The 6,563-nt window shown below is 34.5% G+C and overlaps 1 long non-coding RNA gene across 1 annotated transcript in view; it reads left to right on the top strand.

The window, feature by feature from the left end:
* Positions 1 to 3,941: 3,941 nt before the first annotated feature.
* LOC106473683 overlaps positions 3,942 to 6,563 on the top strand; it is a 3,861-nt gene continuing 1,239 nt past the window's right edge. The window contains exons 1-2 of the long non-coding RNA XR_001291696.2: positions 3,942 to 4,067; positions 4,947 to 5,048. This is a non-coding gene — a long non-coding RNA (uncharacterized LOC106473683). The remainder of the gene's footprint in view (positions 4,068 to 4,946; positions 5,049 to 6,563) is intronic.

The raw sequence follows: 6,563 nt of genomic DNA, 5'->3' as shown, positions 1-6,563 counted from the left end.
GGCGAGGTGTTGTTACGGCGCTATGCTCCACTGGGAGTTTACAGGAATAAAAAAAAAATCCTTTGATGGTTTCGTAGTAAATAAATATTTCTGATGTTTAGGATGTGTTTTGTTGTTTATTTTGCAAATCGTGGATGTGTTTTGTTATTTATTTTGCCAATCGTGGATGTGTTTTGTTGTTTATTTTGCAAATCGTGGATGTGTTTTCTTGTTTATTTTGCAAATCGTGGATGTGTTTTCTTGTTTATTTTGAAAATCGTATCTCCACATACGTTTTATCTTTGCGACTTCTCTCTCCTCCCCTCTTTTTTTTTTTTTGAAGCAAGAAACAGGTCAACCTGGCTGGCTTGGAGAAGGGACCACCAAGGATCTTGACTTGTTCAAGGTCTTTGTTTTTTACCCGCTCAATGTTGATGTTATCCATTTCCTTTATGCCCAATCTGTCTTTTGCTAATTCTATTTGCATTTTGTTTCGTTGCGGCCTGGTGTCTTTCAAGTATGCTGTAACCTTCTTGAAATTGTTAAATTGTTTGAAGGATATTCCTCAGTGAGGTCAGCATTTTTATGTTTCAAAAGTACCTCTGGAGCCAGGTGCAGTTGATGGGCGCCACGTACCCTTAGTTAATAGTTTATGAAGCCAATGAACCTTTCTCTGCAAGGTTGTTGACAAGAACACCTTAAAGCTGTTCCGATGGGAACAAGTCTCTGTCCAATAGTAATCAGGATGACCTGTGAACCTATCTCTAAAGCCAAAGATGTGGCCCTTTTGTTGCTCAGATTCATTATCCAGTATTACACAGTAAGACTAGGTCAGGCGAGCATTGTTCGACATATGCAGTAAATAATTACATGATACATGGCTGTACGGGATTCTTCAAACAGCTCCTTTGAGATGGAGCAGCAGGCGTGAATGTCGAGTGAGACTGGTCATTTCCATGTTTTTGAAGCCAACGTGAAGTTTTTGGAATGTAGGAATCAATACGGTGTAGATTGTATCGTCAGACATTATCATTCACAAGAAATGATTGATAAGTTAAATTCCCATTAGTGCACCTAGGGTGAGAAGGATAGGCATAAATTACACCTCTGTGAAAGATCTGGAAATGTTATTAAGTTAGTTCGTGTGTCATTTCATTCGGAAAGTCTTCAGGATCATGATAGTAGCGGAGAAAGGTGGCACAACAAAGAGTGAGGGGGTCAAAACATTGATCTTTTAGAGAAACTGACATGTTCTTCTCTGGGGCAATGTGCATATCAACTGAACAGCGTAGTTCCATGGTTTGTGGTCATAGTCATGACTGATGATTTTGGTGCACCATCTGCTCTGTGATACTGTCCTTGCTATTGACCGTGCCAACTAGAAAGACAGCTTGAATTCTTTCCATGTCCAACCTTTGTTTCAATGTCAGACCAAAATGTGATTAACTTTCACAGAAACATGAGAGAATGATGCAGATTACAGAAGAGACAAAATATGTTTCTCTTCTCCTCCTCATTATCTAGTTTCTCATATATGAGATCCTCAATCTGAAAGATGTACGATGTTTGGTCTGTTGGAATAAAATTTCATTTTGAAAATAAGTCCTTGGTTCCAAAGGATTTATCCATCATCTCAAAAGTCGTTACATTCAAATTAATCAAATTCTCATGTGTTTCAGTATGGACTGACAATGGCCTACGTTTACCACTTATTGTGGCTCCTTAAACCACTAATCTTCTTGCGCCCTGTTTTTGTTCAACCATCAAAAGTATATACTATTCTTACTTTGCTATAAGAACATTTAATTTCATTTGCTATCTCTGCTAGTGTCATCGTTGACAGAGTCTTGTCAATGGTGCGTACGCTCTTAGGTGTTGGTAGAGTATCATTATCAATTTGTTCACACTCATCAAAAAATTTGAAATTCCTTCCAAACAAGTCATTTGATAGCAGCTGTAGCCCGAGGATCTGATACGTGATATCTTGATTTGAGTTTGTAAAAAACGTCATATACTTCTTATCATATATTTCACTCAGTTAGTCGTATATGCTTCTACTTAGCTGTGTTAACTTCAGTGTTAACCTCAGGTACATTTTTTTTTCAATTTCCTTTCTCATCTGATGATTGATACTCTTATTGAGATGATAGTTCTACATCTTTTTCTTCATGAAAAAAAAACAAACAAACTGCAAATTCTTCATACGTAATTGTAGTTTATTATTTAAAACTAATAACAGCCAAACTGTTTATATGAGCGTTTTATTCATACGTGTTTTAAAGAAATATGAGAAGTTTCTCAAAAATAAATCATATTACATTTCGATGTATTTTTTAAAATTTGAAAAAATTCGAATTTAAATCATATAAGTTAAACGATGAAATTTCAAGGGTTGTTTAATACATTTCAAGGCTAACTTACAGCTTCTTGGTTTACATTTTGAATCTCCAAAGTACTGGTAAGCTCTTTCTTAGATGTAGTTTCTTGGCATCACGTTCTCTTGACGTCGCTCTCCCCATTCTATTGGCTATACTGTTGCCATTTCTGATCAACAGAGGGCTTGCTATTTTTCCCTTTTCCTTGTATAATTTCTGGCCTTGATAGAAGTTCATTTTAACGCCAGTAAGATTCATCATTTGCTAGAATATCAAAGAAGGTACCACACCATTTGCTGAGTTCAACAGTTTATCTTTATGAGCTTTTGTTCTCTTAAGTTTGTTACTCCATTGTACAACCATCTCAAAGTGTCCATGCAGACCTTCAGTTTGTTCACACACTTTTGTGAGTAACTTTGTATAAATTATTGTGTTTAATTAACACAATAACGCCAAAATTCTCGCAGCTTGTGCATTTGATCTGTAGCCTTCGCCTGCTTCACCTGACCGAAGAAGTATCATCATTGTTTTTACAATGCGTGTTCCAACTGTGAACAGTTCTTCTCCACATTGAGAACGTAGTATAGCTCCACCATGATTTCAATAGTATGGAGTTAGTTATCACAACTACACTCAACTAGTACAAGACTACAAGCAGAAGAAATGTGACAGAAGTTACAGATTCAATGTCATATTACACTAATATCACCACACTATATAATCACCCTGACTTCCAAGCTTAAGCTGAACAAGACACCTCGAACAGATAAATGCTCGTATTTCTAGCAAAATACAGATTGAAATGATACAATGATTGGGAATTAGCATTAGAATATTCTGATTAAAATTAATAGAAAATTTATCCCAATTATGATGAACACACATACACACTTACACGTTTAAAATAACTAAGACACATTTCAGTCTATGTAGTGTCCCCTAATGAAATAATCAATGTTGCCTAACTGGATCCGTTTGGCCTGTACACAATATTTCACAATGTGTAGTTTGGTATCATGGTACCAATAACTTGAAGAAGACTATATAATACGAGCAGTGTATAAATTCAAATATCGTAAATATACAGTGATTGTATTCATTCTAAATAACTTTTTCAAGCAGAATTCGCTAGTGTAACTCCCTTGTTTCTGTCTAAAATACGGAATGATCTGAATATTTCATAAATTGCCTATGTGCAGAACGAGTAGAACCTAAATTTGAAAATTTCATACATGGTTTTTTTTTGCAGGGCCTCAACCGCACATTTTTAGCAGGTAATTCAGTTGGTTTAGGATTATCTTCCTTCCATAAACTTCTGTACAAGTAAGTGCCTTTGTATAAAAGTTTGTTTACGCATGCGCATGTCTGTGTGAAAACGCCCTGAGTATACATGTGTGGAGCATGTTATCACCTCCACGTGGTTGATCTCATGTCCCGAAGTGCAGGGTTTCTCATACAAATGTCCTTGGCGCGCTCATTTTGTTACGCCATAATTGGCCCGAGTGTGGTATTCTAAATGCTCGTTCATTGGATAAACTGTAGCACACGGCACACATCTTCACACTGCCCGAAAATTATATACACAAAACTCCCGTTAAAAGCGCATACTTCGAAATTCTCTCAGAGCTGTGTTATATTTAGAGAAGTATTTCGTTAGTCTAAACTTTTATCCAGACAGTCTCATCATGCCCGATCCCGATTGCCAGTGTGGTGGTAAGTGCCACGTTTAAATCTTGTTATCATTACTCTGTTGCATCTCTCTCTCGTTATTAAAATAATAATAATACCTATACTGGTATTCGATTACTACTGTGGAAAGTGATCATAATTTGTTTTATGTGAAAATGATTAAAAATCACAATACTAAGCGGTCATCTAAAAGTTTTACTGAGTACCATGCCACCATCTGATAAGTAATATGCATTTTCATACGTTCTTTATCACCATCCTGTATAAATGACACCAAAGCTCACCACAATTCTTGATATAAGCTGCGAATCTTAATGTGTACAATATTGCTTACCCTTTCATATGAATTTGTTCGGTACCATTTTTTGAAAGCGCAAGAAAGCTGCTATAGACACTAATACATATAATGATTTTCATATTTATCATTTCAGGTTTCACATTATATGTGCGTGTTTGTGTGTGTGTGCGCGCGTAATGTTTTTGTTATATGATTTACGTGGATTTTATATGCCCCCCAGTGGCACAGCGGCATGCCTACGGACTTACAACGCTAGAATCCGGGTTTCGATACCCGTGGTGGGCAGAGCACAAATAGCCCATTGCGTAGCTTTGTGCTTAATTACAAACTAACAGATTTTATACGTGAACGCAAACAAAATATTCGTTTCGAAACTCTCCTAAACACGAGATTATTTTTGGTTTTGCAATTAAGTCGCCATCGTGTTTCTATTTATTTATTTTATTTTTTGTGTTGTTCTTAGACAAGTGCACATGTGGAGAATAATGCAAATGTAGCTTATTTATTTATTTTATTTTTTGCTGTTGTTGTTAGACAAGTGCACATGTGGAGAAGAATGCAAATGTAGCTTATTTATTTATTTTATTTTTTCCTGTTGTTGTTAGACAAGTGCACATGTGGAGAAGAATGCAAATGTAGCAAAGAGGGAGGCTGCGAATGTCCCACGTGTACCGAGAAGGAATGTGAAGATAAAAAGAAATGTCCTCGTATGTAATTTTTATAGTTTATATAACTAAGATCTAAGTTGAAGAACCTATCTTAAATAACCTAGTCTTGTTTTTATATGTACGTTCCTTCGGACAAAAAAAAAAGATTTTGAGTAAAATTAGTGATGGTATTAATGATTTTATAGGTCTTTACAAAAGAACCGAGTTAATATCCAACACTTGTTAGCATATTATGATTTTATAGGTCTTTAACAAAAGAACCGAGTTAATATCCAACACTTCATAATATGCTAAGAAGTGTTGGATATTAACTTGGTTATTTTGTAAAGACCTATAAAATCATAATATGCTAAGGATATTAACTTGGTTATTTTGTAAAGACCTATAAAATCAGCACTTCTTAGCATATTGAACAATTTAAAGCTAAGCAGTAACTTACCATAATGAAATAATAAACTATTGATAATAGATGACTTAAACAAGGTTTAACCTTGAATGTGACTCAAGAGAAACAGCTGAAAAACTAATGTGAATTATCAAGAAAGAGGCTACACTAAAAAATATACATAAGATGGGGATTGTAGTAACTACGGCTACACTAAAAATCTACATAAGTTGGGGATTGTAGTAATTAATGCTTCACTAAAAATATGCATAACAAGGGGATTGTAGTAATTAGTGCTTCACTAAAAATATGCATAACAAGGGGATTGTAGTAATTAATGCTACACTAAAAATATACATAAGATGGGGATTGTAGTAACTACGGCTACACTAAAAATCTACATAAGTTGGGGATTGTAGTAATTAATGCTTCACTAAAAATATGCATAACAAGGGGATTGTAGTAATTAATGCTCCACTAAAAATATGCATGTGATGGGGATTGTAGTAACTAATTCTAGACAAAAATATTTATAATAAGAGGATTGTAATAACTAATGCCACATTAAAAATATGCACAACAAGGGGATTGTAGTAACTCATTCTAGACTAAAATATTTATAATAAGAGGATTGTAATAACTAATGCCACATTAAAAATATGCACAACAAGGGGATTGTAGTAACTAATTCTAGACTAAAATATGTATAATAAGAGGATTGTAATAACTAATGCCACATTAAAAATATGCATAACAAGAGGATTGTAGTAACTAATAAACCTTTACCATAATAGCATCAGATTAGTTCAGAAGTAGGTTACATTGAACATATTGTTCCTGTTAGATCTGTTGCTGATGCAATCTTTAATACGGTAATTAACTACAGAAAGTGTGTAATTCGCTTTTAACCGACAGTAAAACTAATAAAATAAATCACATTGTTACTAAACCCTGATTCAAAAGAAAAATAATGCATGGGGAAATACATTGCAGTTCTTTTTTTACTGTTGGAAGCTATATTACAGCTTATTTTGATTCAAAAACTCTACTCAAAGCTATAAACAGTCTGTTAGGTTGTAGTCTGCCCAATCTACCAATCAATGTTATTAGAAAACGAATCAAGTTATTGTATATTATTGGTTTATTAATCTAGTGAGCTTAAAGAACAT

The sequence above is a fragment of the Limulus polyphemus genome, unplaced genomic scaffold (genome assembly GCF_000517525.1).
Source record: "Limulus polyphemus unplaced genomic scaffold, Limulus_polyphemus-2.1.2 Scaffold6400, whole genome shotgun sequence".
Classification (NCBI taxonomy): Eukaryota; Metazoa; Arthropoda; class Merostomata; order Xiphosura; family Limulidae; genus Limulus; species Limulus polyphemus.
Note: the sequence above shows the minus strand (reverse complement) of the source record. Positions and strands in the feature narration are given on the sequence as shown.